Here is a 16,167-nt window from a genome sequence, read left to right as displayed (position 1 = left end):
CAGAGATGCCACCTCCTCTCTGTACACCCTTTCATCCTTCTTTGTCATGAGCCCCATGACTGTGGTTTCATCAGCAAACTTGATGATTTAGTTGGACTTGTGTTTTGAACAGCAGTCTTGGATCAAGATGATGAATAACAGTTGGCTGAAAACCCATCCCTGTGGAACCCCGGTATTAATCGTGATTCACTTTGATGTGTTCTTACCCGAATACACCCTCTGTGTTCTCTCAATCAGGAAGTCCAGGATCCAGTTGCAGAGATGTTTACTGATTCCTAAATGTGCCAGTTTTTCTATCAGTTGCATTGGCACCACTGTATTAAATGCAGAACTGAAGTCTATGAACAGCATCCTCACATAATTGTCTTTGTCCTGTAAATGCTCAAGAGAGATGTGTAGCTCTACTGATATGGCATCAGACGTGGATGTGTTAACTCTGTATGCAAAGTGCAGAGGGTCAAAATCAGGAGGTACACATGATGAAAGATGCTTTTGATCAGCCGCTGAAAACATTTCATAACAGTGGATGTCAGAGAAACTGGTCTGAAGTCATTAGGGCTGGAGGAAGTGGTTTTCTTAGGTACTGGGAAGATGCTAGTTTCCTTGTAGCATGAGGGTACTTTCACCATGGCAAGAAAGGTGTTAAATATTTCCTTGAGCATTGTGTATAGTTGATCAGCACAGCCTTTTAACACCTTGCCAGTATGTTGTCTAGGCCAGCAGCCTTCCTTTGGTTCACTCTCCTTAGCTCTCTTCTTACCTTTTCTGTATTGCATCCTTCTCATCAGTGGGTAGCTTTAGTGACAACCTGTTGTTTCTTTCCACAAATCTACAAAAGAAAATGTTAAAACTGTCCAGGAATTTGATGCTGAGCCCACACTGTGATGACCTGATTATGTATTCATTGATCTCATGTCTGCCTTGCCATAGTCTCCTTGCATTCTTCATGTCTTCAAAGTGGCTCTGCACCTTTCTGCCATACTCCCTCTTAGCCTTAGGGCTGCTTTGTCCTTAGCCCTGTAAGCTGCGTTTCTCTCCTTCAAAAGCTCATATACCTTTGGAATGAGACATGGCTTCTGGTTAGTTATAATAGTGATACTCGTGGTATTTGTTACCCCTTCAATGCACTTTGAAATGTATACCATCACTACCTCTGTGTATTCATCAATGTTCAGCTGTTGATTCACTGTGGCTGCTCCCTTGAACATATCCCAGTTGGTTCTTTCAAAGCAGTCTTGGAGGGCCTCCATAGCCCCCTCAGGCCATACATTGATTTGTTTTGAAAGGGCTAAATAAACACTTAAGTTATGAATTTGTATTAATTAGGACCTTTTGTTTGTTTTTTAATAGTTTGTGTGAGTCTACATATTTATTTGGTTTGTCTGGGATGGAAGGAACCAAGGATATAGATCTTTACTTTCTTCCTACAATGAACTTAATAGATCGGTTGGGAACCTAATGCTGCTCACTCAGCAATTAATTCATTCTAGAGGTTCTTTTTGTGGTTCAAATGGATCGGCATTCAGATTGGGAACCCAGCTCACTAGTTCCGAATACAGTACCATTACTCCTGCTCAGAGGCAACAGCTCACTGCCAACAGCCAATCGGAATCCAACAATTTGCATGATGTCATCACAGCGGGCGATGCAAATTATAATGGAAATCCAATGCTGAAAGAATGGCTTGATGAGGGAAATGACTGTCATTTAGGAGTGCATGCAACCTCGGAATTCTTGGGTTCAGTAGGCAAACAACTTAAACAACTAGAAGATCTTTTGATCCATCCAATTTCCATCCTATATCCATCTTTTCACCCATATCCAAAATTCTCGAGAGAGGTATCCATCAGCAGGTAATGCAATATCTATTGCAAAACAATCTTTTAACCAAAACCCAACATGACTTCCGACCTAGCCACAGCACAGCTGCAGCTCTATTATCTTTTACAGACACCATGAACAAGGCCAGAGATGCAGAATGCTATACAGCCTCAGTATTCCTTGATATCTCTAAGGCCTTTGACACAGTGTCTCACCCCTTATTTTCGAAGACACTGTCTAACTTAGGCTTCTCACATAACACAGTAAAATGGTTTCAGAGCTACCTTGAGGATCGTAAACAAGTGGTGAAATGGTCGAACAAACTCTCACCCTTTCTCCACAACCCAATTGGAGTCCCCCAAGGCCCCTACTCTTCAACATTTTCACAAACAACCTTCACACTGCCTCTCACCCTAGGACCCTCATTCAGTATGCTGATGATTCCACCATAATCTGCACTGCTCAGTCACTACCAGAACTACTCTCAAAAACTCAACAGTCCTTTACAGCAGTTGAATCCTGCCTAAGAAATGCCCAACTCTTTCTTAATCCAAAAAAGACAAAACTAGTACTCTTTCATCCCAAAAATACCTCCCCTGTCACTGATCATTTCAACATCCTTGCATCTGACAACGCTGCCATAGGAATAGTGCAGGAAACCAAACTTCTAAGTGTTATCATTGACAATTTTCATTTGACCCCCATACACAGCAAAATATAAAGAAAACTCATCAAAAACTGAGACTCTTAAATAGAAACAAACATTATTTTTTACTGCAGCAACCAAAACTACCCTTGCAAAAATGTTTTTACTTCCCTCTCTTCTTCATGGTGCCCCTAGCTTAACTAACTTACAAAATTCTACCCTAAGCAAGTTGGAACAGTGCTACAACAAAGTTGCAGTTTGCCACAAACTCTAAATATAACACAGACCACTGTAAACCACTCCTAGAATTAAACTGGCTTGAACTACCCAACCAACTTGCCTTTATTCAGCTATCCACCTTGCAAAACCTTATTTTCAAACCTACTGCCTGCCCTGCACTAGCCAGTCTAGTCACAATTTACACACCAAATCAATCCATATGATCAGAAGACAAAAATCTCTTGGCTATCTCAAAACCCACAAGAAAACCTGGTCACTCTCTGTACTGATACTCTGTCTCTATAGATTGGAATTCACTATCTCTAGCTACCAGGTTTATTCCTGGCCTAACCCATTTCAAAGCCTCTTTAAAAAATCATCTCAAAAATACACGTCTCTGCTCCTGCATAAAGCCTGACTAGTGCTCAAGTCTTCCTCTTCTGCCACATTTCAATCCTTCACAGACTGCAAGATCCTAAAGCTCTTCTAACTCCTTCTCTGCTTCTATACCATATCCTCAAGCTACTGCTCAGGCTTTATTGCGTCTGTCCTTCTTAACTCTCTCTCGCTATATGTCTGCATCACTAACTTTCTGGCTGCTATTTCTACATCATGTATGATGAGAGTGACTATTATCATCTGTAATGTTTTAACAGTATAGAACTGTTTTTGATGTGTAGTAATATATTTCCAACATGTAGCAGTTTGTTCTTTCAGCTTATTTCTTGTATTATATTTCTAATGCAATCTTTATAGTATTGGATTATACTATATTTGTATTTTACTGTATGTGGAGGTTTTCTCCCTGGGCCTCTGCTGAAAACGGGTTCTGTAGACCCAGTCAGACCACCCCAGTAAACAAATGTCAAATAAAATACAGAATCAACTCTCAAGTTCAGGAAACTGCAACTTGAGAATAGTTACTTCAGCGAATGCTTGCGGACTAAATGCATTCCAAAGGGCCTCAGAACATGGAAGTATCTTACTGGACTGCAGAGAGGCTCCGATTTACATTGTGAGTTATTAAAATTATTTAACAGACATGGTTGTGAACTACTACAGGTTTTGATAAAGGATAATGATAGGAAAATGATGGAATTATTGGACAATATATATATATATATATATATATATATATATATATATATATATATATATATATAGCTATCTATCTATCTATATGGGTCTACTATTTATGATCGAAAACTCACTTATTCGAAAATGAACAGTAGACCCTCTGTTAGGCAACGGTTCAACGAACTGTTAGGGAACACAGGTGCCAATGCACACTACAGTGGGGAAAGGGAATTTACATGTTTCCCTACTGTAGTGCGAGCTCGGAGTTGGTATATTTAAGTAGGGGGATGGGGGCACATCCCCCCACATGGGGGTGCAGTGGGGCTTGCCCCCCTGCAAAACATTGTTTTACAGTTTTTTTACAGTTTGTTGAACCGGGTTTCGCGAAAGTGCACTTTCCACTAAGTGCACTTTCGCGTAACTGAGTGGTCCACTGCTCTTTTTCGAATTGTGGAATTTGACTAATTTGACTAAAAAGAAGTAGACCCATATAAATATATATATATATATATATATATATATATATATATATATATATATATATATATATATATATATATATATATATACACACACATATATATATATATATATTAATTAGACCAAAGTATACAGTTAGACTTACTATTTGAGAATAAGAAAAGTAAAATTAAATTAAGAAATTAGCAAGAGATCAAAAGGAATATGAAATGGGTAAAGGTTATCCCTTGCCCCCTTGGGTCAACAACACAAAATTAATGGGAGGGGAGTCAGCAGCACAATAGGGATTTTTTACCAGCTGAATCAGTTTCAGACAACCCACCCATTTTAGAATACCCCCCTCTGAGGAGGTCCGAGAGACTCATGAATCAGAGAGGGGGCAATCATACAGAATTTACCAACAGACTCGGGTTTCATCAGAGGGGGAGGGGAGAGGGAGAGGAAGGGGGAATTCCATTTAGAAAAAATAGGGGAAAATGTTTCATATTTGATTTTAAATAATAAAAATTGTGACTTTAGGATATATTATGTGGAATTGCGTCCTTCAGATGCAGACCTGTTTGAAAAAAAGTTATCCTTCATTCCCGTTCGAAAAGCTTGTATTGATGAAGTGCGATTAATTTGAAATTGTTCTATAGGAAATTGAATTTAAGTTTTACTTTAAAACTCCAACAATGATGGGGCCTAGGAACATGGTTGTAAAAGATCAAGCATGTTTAATCCTACATTACACCCAATAGTTTCTGTTTTTGAGAAGATGTGTGAATTTGACATACATAAATTGTTTTCTACTAAGCAATGTTCCAACAATGGCCTGTTTAACTTATGTGTGAAGAGCTTAAATTATTAAAAAGTATAAGTGACAACAAGGAAGTAAGGGTTATGAAGCCTGATAAGGGAGGAAGCCTGGTTACTATGAACAGCAATGACTATAGTATCAAAATGTCTACCCTTTTATTTACTGAAACATATGAATAAACTAGTATCAATGAGATGAACATTGCATACCATAAGATCAAGTTGCTATTGGAAGATTTATTGATTAATGATCAGATAGCTTTTGTTAAATACAATTTTTTGAAGTTAACACACCCCAGGACCCCCACTATTTTTAGGGTCCCTAAAATACATAAGGAATTGGGGAGCCACCTCTTAGACCTATAGTAGATGCCAAGGCCTCTAAAACATTCCCATTGCGAAATGTATTGACCAACAGCTTAAGCATATTATGGTTAACCATCCCTGGTGTCTAAAAGACTCATGAGATTTTTTATAGGTTCATAGTTTCATAGGTAGTTACTAGGTTACTGGCCCTAAGGCCTATATAAGCCTAGCCAAAAAGGTACCCTGGCTTTCGCCACCCAAGAAAATAATTTTCCTGTGCCCCTGTCGAGCAGAGCCGCAGAAGTGATCCCTGGGGTGAATTTCCTATCTCCCATCTAATCATCAAGATTTTTCTTGAAGAGTATTAATGAGGAGCTTTGTTTGATATAGATAGGTAGTTTGTTCCAGAGTATGGGAAGTCTCTGAGACAAGAATCTGTCCCTCCAGCATGTTCTGTTTATTTGGTGACAAGGTTTAGGTCCCCAGAGCATGTAGCTTGGAGGGATTAAGATTTATTTAAGTGGAGCATGTCCAACAGCTCTGAGTTTGACATAGCTTTGTATATTAGGCAGAGATCGCCTCTGAGTAGGCAATATGCGATAGAGTAAAGCTGGAGTTTTTTGAGACGGTCTGCATAAGGCATCTGTTTGAGGCCGGTAATCCTCTTTGTGAGGTATTTCTGCGACCTTTGTAGTTGTTTTAGATGTCTTGTGAAGTACACACCAAAAGGGCATTGTACTCTCTAATAGGTCTAATGAGTGACACGTAGAGGGGAACATTGACCTCTTTTTTTCTAGATGAGAAACCGTTTGTGATGAGGTGTGCCATGTAGAAGGATTTCCTGACTATTGTGGCAATGTGATTATCAAAGGAGAGACTACTGTCTACCTGTGTCCCAACGTCTCATCACACTTTTGACTAAGATTTCCAAAGAAATGTACAAAAACAAGTTTATTTTTGTCACCATAGATATTAAAGATTTATTTTCTGTGAACCCACATACAGTGATGGTTGAATGGTTTTATTCCTATTTATGCCAATATTCTGGGTTTAATCACATCCGGATCCTCACTATCAGGACATTAATGGAGGTGGTGTTGGGCAACAACTTTATTATATTCGAACAACAACTGTTCAGGCAAAGGAAGGGTGTGGCAATGGGGGCAGCTTGTGCCCCCATATTTGTCAACATCATACTTGCATACTGGGAAAGAGAATATATTATCAAGTCCAATTATTCACAGTGCTGGTCCTTATATGAACAGTACCTGGATGACATTATTTTACTTTGGACTGACACAAGAGAAAGATTAGAACAGATTAGAACAGTTTTTTGAATATATTCATGACACCACAGATTTTGTAGAGTTCACCATGACCACAGGTATGGGACAAATTAACTATTTAGATATTACAATCACCAAAGACAAAATGAGGAGAGAATTTAATTCTACAATATATAGTAAGCCCACCTATTCCAATACATTACTACAGTGTAACAGCTGGCATCCCCTACATCAAAAAAAGTCTTTAAGGGTCAATGTGTTTGGCTTAAATGATTTTAGCTATGGGTGAATTTCAAATACAAAGTAAAATATTGAAGAATATGTTGCTTAGAAGGGCATACCCAGATGCCTTTCTTGACAATATCTTTAGAGAGGTTCTACAAAAAGGATAGGAGGGTACTATACCCATTATTAGGATCCAGACTTGCAACATCAGTTGGTAACAGTAACAATAGGGACAGTGAAAAATTTAGGAATGGATATGTTTTAACCTTTAATAAACATTTCTTTGACATAAGTACCATCATTAAAAAGAACTGGAATGTCTTTCGTATATACCCTGATTACATCAGTATAGTGGGGGAAGCTCCACTTATTACATACAAAAAGGATCTATGTCTTAAAAAATCTGTTGGAAAGGGTAAAAAATCCTGAACAAATAGGGAATATGAGTAAATGTGAGCATTGCTCACAGTGTAAATTTATTTTAGAATTGAGCGAGGTTAAGCTGGTAAACTATGGTATAATAAAACGGCACAAAAGGTATAGTTGCAGTACAACGTGGGTGGTGTACCTCACCTTATGTCAAAAGTACACGTTTTTATATAGGAAAAAACAAGAATTGTTTTAGAAATAGGGTGTATCAACATCAATATGACATACAGAAAAAAAAGAAGTTAAAATGCTTTACCAGGACATGTCTTAAAACATGCTGATCACTTTTTTAAGTTTATAATAATAGACCATGTGGATTTAGGCCAAAGGGGTGGACCAGTTGATGACATTTTAAAATTAAGGGAATTAAAGTGGCAGCTTTGGACCAATGCCATGGTAGACCCTGTGTTAAATGAAACAATATTCATCAGCCCCATCCTTAGGCTAAAAGCAGGTCTTGCTTGGTAGACACATAAATAGTCAGCATTTTTTTCATTACTTTTATTGGGGGGGTATGCTCATTAGTGTTTTTATGTGTCAAGTTTATTTTATTGGGTTGTTATAAATATGTCTGCACTTGTTTAACATTTTTATATGAGTGATCATATTGCTTTAAGTAAATAGGGCTAATTTGATGGCATTCATCATTCAATAAGGATAGATGCTATACAAGTTGTATGTTGCTGGGTGTTTTCGTATTCTGAAGAAGTCCTTGTTTTTGGGATGAAAGCGCTAAATAAACACTTAATTGTGGATTTATATTCCTTGACACCTTTTTGTTTGTTTTTTACTGATTTGTTTCTTCAAGAGTTTCTCTCTAACCAGTGCAGGTTTTTAGGCTGGTGATAGCAAGATGGTATAATGGTCAGAGTTTCCCATTTGTGGAAGTTGCACTGCCTTATAAGCTTTCGTTAAGTTTATGTACACCTTGTCCAGGACATTATCACCCCCTGTAGGAATGTCCACATACTGAAGGTTTTATGAGAGTACCTCCTTCAGATCTGCTTTATTAAAATCACCAGCTGCCACGTATACAAGGTCAGGATATTTGCTCGACAGCTCACCTGATTGCATAGTTTATTTAAAGCCTCAGTTGTATAAGCACTAAGTGGAATATACACCACTATTAAACTGACCCCATTCAGTTCCCTGGGCAAGTAAAATGGTCTACATTTAATGGACAGGAACTCTAAATTCTCACAGCAGTGTGATAGCATGATTTCACAGTTTTCTGCACCTTTTTTTGTTAACATAGATGCAGACTCAACTTCCTCTGGCCTTTCCACACAGTATCTATCTATCTGTCTGTCTGTCTATCTATCTCTGTGATTTATGATAAAAAACAATCCTTAAGAATTAGAAATAGCAGTGAATAAATGGGTCTATTTTACATGTTCGAAGAGTCAGTTCAGCGAACAGCATTTTACATCAAAAATGCCATTCAGCAAACTGTTATAGTGAAGATCGGAAAATTTACCCTCTCCTCATTGTAGCAAGATCTTGGAGTTGGTATATATAATTAGCCGGGGGGGAGGGGCACAGCCTTCACAAGAGCGAGTTAGACAAATGGCATTTTTGATCTAAAAGCCATTTGCTGAACTGACTTTTCATGGTTGTAATGTAGACCTGAATAAATAGGATAACACTAAGAATATCATAATGGTATTATGGATTTAATAGTAAGCTGGTTAACAGTGAGTGCGTAGTAAACTGATATGTATCGAAAATTAGATAACACTGTTATAAGAAAAATAACTAAGTGCATAAGGAACATTAATATAAAGGACAGCTTAAGGCTTATCCAGAACCCATGTAGTGCATATGAAGGGCAGGACACTATGGGACAGCTATAATATATGTATGAAGGGACCCCAAGCGATATGTCCTGGCAAAAAAAGGAATTTGTAGGCTCATTAAGTATGATTGTCATCTGAATCTCTTAACATGTTCAAAGGTTGACCTATACAAAGATCATAGATGAAGAAAAGTAGATTTTGAGCCTCTGGATCTGGCTTGGTGGCATTTGTCATTGTAAATGGTGTGGAGAATATTCCAACATTCTGTAATTTGAGGGGGGAGTTGAGTCTTCAAATGTTAATGGCCTTCTTTACAGATAGTAGTAGCATGACATTTAATGGTTTCATCTTAGAGGTATTGGGGAAGATCTCATAAATCACTATGTTGTGCTTTTGGGTGTCCTCAGCTTTATCTGTTTTACTGGCTTGGTTTCAAAAATCTTCTCAGTAGTTTGTGAGGTTCACAAAGTACCATAAAATGTGTTTCCATGATGAGGTATTTTTGCTGCTTAAGCATCTCCATCATCAAGGGTGTAGGTTTGCCTTTATAGTTGGCTATGATGGCTGGAGTTAAAAATAAACTATGAAGGCATTTCCAAATAACAAGTCTCCACTTTGGTAATGAGATGTTCAGCAAAGGAAGTTTCATAGATTGATGTTACTGGAAGTCAAGTTCTTTTTTGTATGAATATTTTTATGATCACTGGTTAGATTATAATACAGCTCTAACACTGAGCTATTTGTTGACTTTTACCTTACTGGTATCTTTATTCTCCGCCATAGTGAAGATATATTGATAGAATGGTGAGGCAAGGACTGCCTCAAAGTATACGCTGCTTGTGAATCAGGATAGGGGAGTTTTAATTTGATAGTAGAAAGTAGTGTGTTGTAGGAAGAGAGAAAATTGACTGAAGAATTGTTCCTGCATCTTGACAGCATTTTCTGAACAAAACTGAAATAAGTATGTCATCCCTCAGCTAGCACATTACTTTACAGGCTATTTTAATGTTGTTCTTCTTCTTCTTTCGGCTTTTCCCGGTTAGGGGTCGCCACAGCGGAACTCCAGTCTGCTAATGATTGGCAGTAGATTTTTACAGTGCCGAGGTGCCAGCTCAATGCCCAACCTTCAACAAAGGCATGCCCATTCACGCATGTCTTTCAAAGGCCACTCGACCTTGGGGAGGACATGCAGACCACACAGAAGGCGCTCCAGCTGAGAATCAAACGGGAGAACCTGAGGCTATTTTAATACATACTAAATATTAATATAAAGCTTTATTACACAAAAAACTGATACCTGTACAGAATATTTTCTTCAGGGATCTTGTAGCTTGGTGACAAAGGATAACAAGTCAAGTTATATCCTGATATACTGCTGAAAAATGTCACAGCATTCTAATAGGCTTCTGGTGTTAAAATCTAATCTGATCTAGCAAATTTCCTCTTTGGGAAACTCAGATTTTATACAACATATATATCAATATGCTATCATATTCCATAAAAGCCACTGATATCCAAAATATAGTGTGAATGAGTAACTCTTTCTGACAGCTAATATATACACATATTGAACAATATCCTTACACACTAATACAAACTGAAAACCCCTGATCTTTAAAAAAAATCTTCAAAACCACCTCTTTGCTAACTGGCTCAGACTCTCTCCATCCTAATCAGTTAACCTGTTATGACTTCCCACAAGATTTCTTTTTTTTTTTTTTTCATTTTTTTCTAACTGAAGTTATACCAACTTCCTTCCCTGTTTACATATTCTGGCGTCCTTCTGTCTACTTACATTCTCTTGACTTACACATTAAAACCCTGCACACACTTGCTCATACATGCATCTTCAGCTAAGAGTTCCAGTTATCTTCAAGCATTAGATGTTACTCAGCTGAATTAACCACTCATGTATTACCTTGTTTTTTATCACGTGTTAAATGTCACTCAGTTGATTCAGTCAGCCTCATATATTACCTTTTTCATTTTATCCTACTTTCCTCATCTTTATTTTTCATTTTTACAAACTTTACACAAAACTGACTACCACACACTGCCCAACTCGCACCTATCATCTCATATATTCTAGCTAGCCATTCTAGCCTTCTTCATCACCCACAAGTCCTCTCCATGTTCATCTTGTCATGTATTACATTTTTCTCTTTTTCTTTCTTGTTTTCCATCTGAACATATGATCATACTTCCTGATTCTTTATCCTACGTATCCTTCTTTTCTTTCTCCATAATATGTCATTACACTCTAGTGCATCACTCTGTTTTCTCTTTCTTATTAAATTATTTTTTCTCCACAAACCTCCGTTCTTTACTCTCTCTCTCTCTCCTTTCTCTGTAGAATTATGTTCCCGCTAAAACTCTAGTTCCCATCTCTTGCTCTCTCTCTCTCCCCCTGCCTTTAGTGCTTCCTTACTATAAGTACGATTTATAATTTATTATTAATTTGTAGATTATTATTAAATATAGTGTTATTAGTTGTATATTTGGTTATGGTTCTTACTCTCACTTGCTTTTTCCATTTTAGTCCTGTTATAGAAAAATGATCCTGTATTGTCCCCTCCAGCCACCTCACCTTGTGGGGTTACCCTCTCATGGCAGATCCAAGCTGGCAACTTTTCTGCTTAGAGTTTCTCCAGTGCTTGATCTATTTCCCTCTCCCAAAATGCAGTATGTCCTTACTGCGCCTGTCATTTGCTGCCATCTGAAGCAGATTCAGTACTGTAGCACTTGTCATAGTTTTCCATATGTTAAATTTCCTTGCCATATTTTTCTCTAGTTCAGCTAGCTAGTGCTTTCTAGCTAGCTCTTATATAAAACTAGAATACTGTCTCTAAGACCAAGAACACTGCATCACTGGGCCCAGACAACATCCCAGGATGCCTTCTAAATAGCATGAAACATGATCTATCAGGGCCTCTGGAATTACTACTTAACTGTAGCCTCCAAACAGGCTTTATGCCTCATGAATAGAGAAAGGCAACAGTCATCCCTCTGCACAAAGGTGGGCCATCTACAGACCCTGGAAACTACAGACCCATACGTCTCACTAGTCTTATATGTAAAGCCATGGAAAGAATTATCGTGGATATGATCAACAGAGATATAGTAAACCTCCAGACACTGGACCCAACCCAGTTTGGTTTCATCAAGGGCAGATCATGCCTACTCAACCTGGTGGACTTCTTTGAGAAGGTCACCAAAGCAATGGATGAGGGCAAAATCGTTCACACTGCCTACCTTGACCTGGCCAAGGCATTTGACACAATACCCCACTGAGGCATTGTTAAAAAACTCAAGAGGTTAGGTACAAATCCGTATGTCACCCGGTGGATAGCCAACTGTCTCACTGACAGGACCCAGGAAGTTAGAATTGGGAAGTCCACATCTACAAAGAGGTTAGTCACAAGTGGAGTCCCTCAGGGATCAGTCCTTGGACTGCTCCTTTTCGGCATTTACTTCTCTGAAGTCAAGGCCAATGTCAGTGGTCTCTGGCTGACTAAACTTGCAGATGATTGCAAATTAGGAGCGGTCAGTGAATCTCCCACTGACACAAATGTTCTCCAGGAGGGGCTGACAAAGACAAACAACTGGTGTCAGAACCATGGACTAAAACTAAATGCCAAGAAATGCATAATAGTATCTGTTGGGAACTCATCCATCCCTGTTAATCATATTGACAACACACCCCTTAGAGTTGACTTAGTAGTCAGGGATTTAGGGACACACATAGATAGTAATCTAGTCTTTGATCATCATGTGTCCACAGTGGTGAGGAAATCATTCTATGCTGTGCAACTTATAAACAAAGGTATGGCATCTAAGTCCAAGAAAGTCATTGTTCCACTTTATTCGGCATTCATCCGACCTATCATTGAGTGCAGTGCTTCCTTTGGTATGTACCTAACCAGGCATATCCAACAACTGGAACATCCACAGAGGTTCCTCACTAAAAGGTAATATGTCCTGTGCAGACCACCTCAATGCTCTATCCCTGTATTATGTCTCCTGCAAGCTTTTCAGGGGAGATCTATGCCTGACACACAGGGCATTGTCAGACCCCACTTTGATGCAACTCCCGCATATCCACAAAACAAATAGCACCAGATTTACCCATTATAAAGACTTAAACCTTGCCTGTGATATAAATAGGACCTGCTGGAGAGATAGGTATGTATCTCAGAGACTACCACATCTATGGAACAGATTCCCCATCCATGTGAAGCAGAGTTCCTCCCTAACCCAATTCAAGTGCAACTTGGACAATTGAATGGGAAACCGGAAATTCATCCCTGGTTTGGCACCTGTGTCTCTAATGGACACAGGTAACCTGTAAATGTTTCTTCTCCGAGGCCCATGCTTATATTTATTAAGGGCATCAGAACTTGTCAGAGATTTGAGATACATGGCTAGGCTTAAAAAGGCCCTTGTGGTCGTTAGCCTAGTAAACACTTATGAATCTATTAACCTATTGACACTAGATCTAAAAAGTATAAAAATGTGCCAAATTATCACTTTTTCTTCTTTATCTCTAAACCTGAGGCCCATCTCTACCAACTAGTTACATCTGATAATTTGACAAACAATTTATATAGTTTGGTATTGTAGCCAACTCGCTCAAATCTGATATCATTGGAAGCAAATGTGTCTTGGTGTCAAATGATTGAGGTTAGGGCCTAGCTGGCATTTATAGTAATGACATGTTTGGTTCTGTTGTCAGTGTTGTAGATCACAGCGTTTGATATGTCAGCTCCCATCTCTGTGCTAAGCAAACTGGTCCATCAATGCCAGAAGTCTCCTTTTTTCACTCCATCAGCCATGTTTTCCTTGAGGTCAGAGATGATTTTGGCTGGGTTTGTCCTTGATACCATTAGGGTCCACATCAAAGTTCATGATTTTTGACAGGATCATCTCCTGTTCATTGACATGGGAGGTGGAAGTTCTCTTGGTTTAGATTCCACTCTTTAGCACTGGCGCATCTCAGCCCTAGAGTCTCCTTCTTCACCACAAATGACAGAAAAACTGTGAGCACCTCAAAAAAATCCTTCATCAATGCTCTTAAGGACACTTCTGGATCCCCAGAAGATTCATCTCCCCCATCAGATTCCCAGAAAAGGAGACATATCAGTTCCCAAGTGGACCCCTGGATAGATTCTATTTTAGTTGCAGCTGCCACCAAAAAGGGGGTGTTTGAAGGAAGTTCCAAGGCCCATCTTCCTAACAGGGAATCTAGGATAACAAACAGTTTTGGGAAGTGAGCATATAGACCCTTTTCCCTCAGGGCATTAAACTAAATAACTCACGTGACAAGGTTCCAGAAGAACATAGAAAACAGATACTGTATTCCCTCAGAAATCCCCTCACACTGGACAATAGAAAACAACTTGAATCTCAAGTTTCTATCATTACTGGTTATTACAAATCTGCCCATGAGGCTGTTTCACAATGCAGCAGATAGAGTAGCTATAGCAGTATGCACCAACGTTGCTATGTCCTGCCATCCATGGTTGCACTTTTGTAACTTTGTGGATAACTTTAACACATCCTTCATTAATGCTGTTTATGATGGATCCTCTTTGGTTGGTCCCAAAGCTAAAGAAATGTTACTGAAGAATGAATGAGAAGGAGCAAGTTGTCTGCCGCTGGACACTCTGAAATCCCTAAAAGGTCTCTCTCAAGGAAGAAGAAGGATAGCAAAGATCTCTAGTTCAGAAAATCTCAGTGTTTATCCTTATATTCCTCTTTAGATAGGGCACACCAAGGCAGATGAGTCTCTTTAATGGATTTTGCCCCAGAGAGTCTGTAAAAGTAGGGGTCTATTGGTCCTTTCTCAGGCAACACTCCCCAATGCCCCATAAGAGTTGGCTGAGGGGGCATGGCTAGGATGTAGACTGGTTGGCAGCATCTTTTCTCAGCTCTGCACTCAAAAGATATTTCTGACAGGAATTTTTAAAAACTAGATATTGTAGACAAACCTATTTTGTTGAATTACTTCTACTAATATCACTAGAAGTCTACAGTGCAAAAAATTTGGCTTTAAACATTATTTTTCCTGTCAAAAACAAGAAGGAAGGTATCTGAATCTACTGAAAATGATCTTTTCTAAGCATACCACACAGGACCAGACGATGAAAAAGGAGATACAGTCTTTATTAAATGCTATACAAGACTTGTCAGTGAAATTTGACAAAATGAATACCAAACTGGACACTTTTGAGGAGAGATCTACAAAACAAATACAGCAACTACAAGAAATAATGACGCAACAGAAGTCTCAAATAGCTGACATAGAGAGATCCTTAAATGATACTGAGGGCAGACTCTTAGAACAAGATCTTCAGCTACATTTTTTATCACAACAAAATGCTTCATTACAAAATAAAATAGAGGATCTAGAGAATAGGTCCAGACGAAATAACCTTAGCATCTATGGGCTACCAGAGAAAACAGAGGGAGATAACATGGTGACTTTTCTTACTACCTGGTTACCAGAAGTTTTAAAATTGCCTGAAGCTCTTTCTTATGGAATTGAAAGAGCCCACAGATCCTTAAGAGCTGCTTCATCAACCATCAAATCAAAAAATCACCCGAGATCAATAATAGTAAAGTTTTTTTCATCACAGGACAAGGAACTTATTTTAAAAACAGCATGGTCAACTTCTCCAGTTAAATACAAAGACAACATAATCAGATTTGCTAATGATTATTCTGCTGGAGTTATAACTGCAAGAAAAGAATGTCTCCCTCTGATAAAGGAATTGAAAAAAAGACAACTTAAAGTCCACTTGCTGTTCCCTGCAAGAATAAAAATATTTTTTACTGAAGGTCCTAAAACTTTTGACACTCTGCAAGCAACAGTTTCTTATCTTTCAGCTAATAAAACCTTGGATAATGTGGAAGAAATGGATTTCTCCCAATTTGGGGTTAAGCATCACTTAGAAAAAAATGAATGGAGCACTGCTGACAAGAAGAAGAAGAAACGATAAAAGACATATGAAAAACACAAACATTATTGTCTTCTATTTGCTCTGTAAGGCAAAAAAGTTCTTTGAAAGCATTCATGCTTTACACA

The sequence above is a fragment of the Protopterus annectens genome, chromosome 8.part0 (assembly GCF_019279795.1).
Source record: "Protopterus annectens isolate FY-2018-M chromosome 8.part0, PAN1.0, whole genome shotgun sequence".
NCBI classification, from domain to species: domain Eukaryota; kingdom Metazoa; phylum Chordata; order Ceratodontiformes; family Protopteridae; genus Protopterus; species Protopterus annectens.
The sequence above is the reverse complement of the archived record's forward strand: the minus strand, read 5'-3'. Positions refer to the sequence as shown.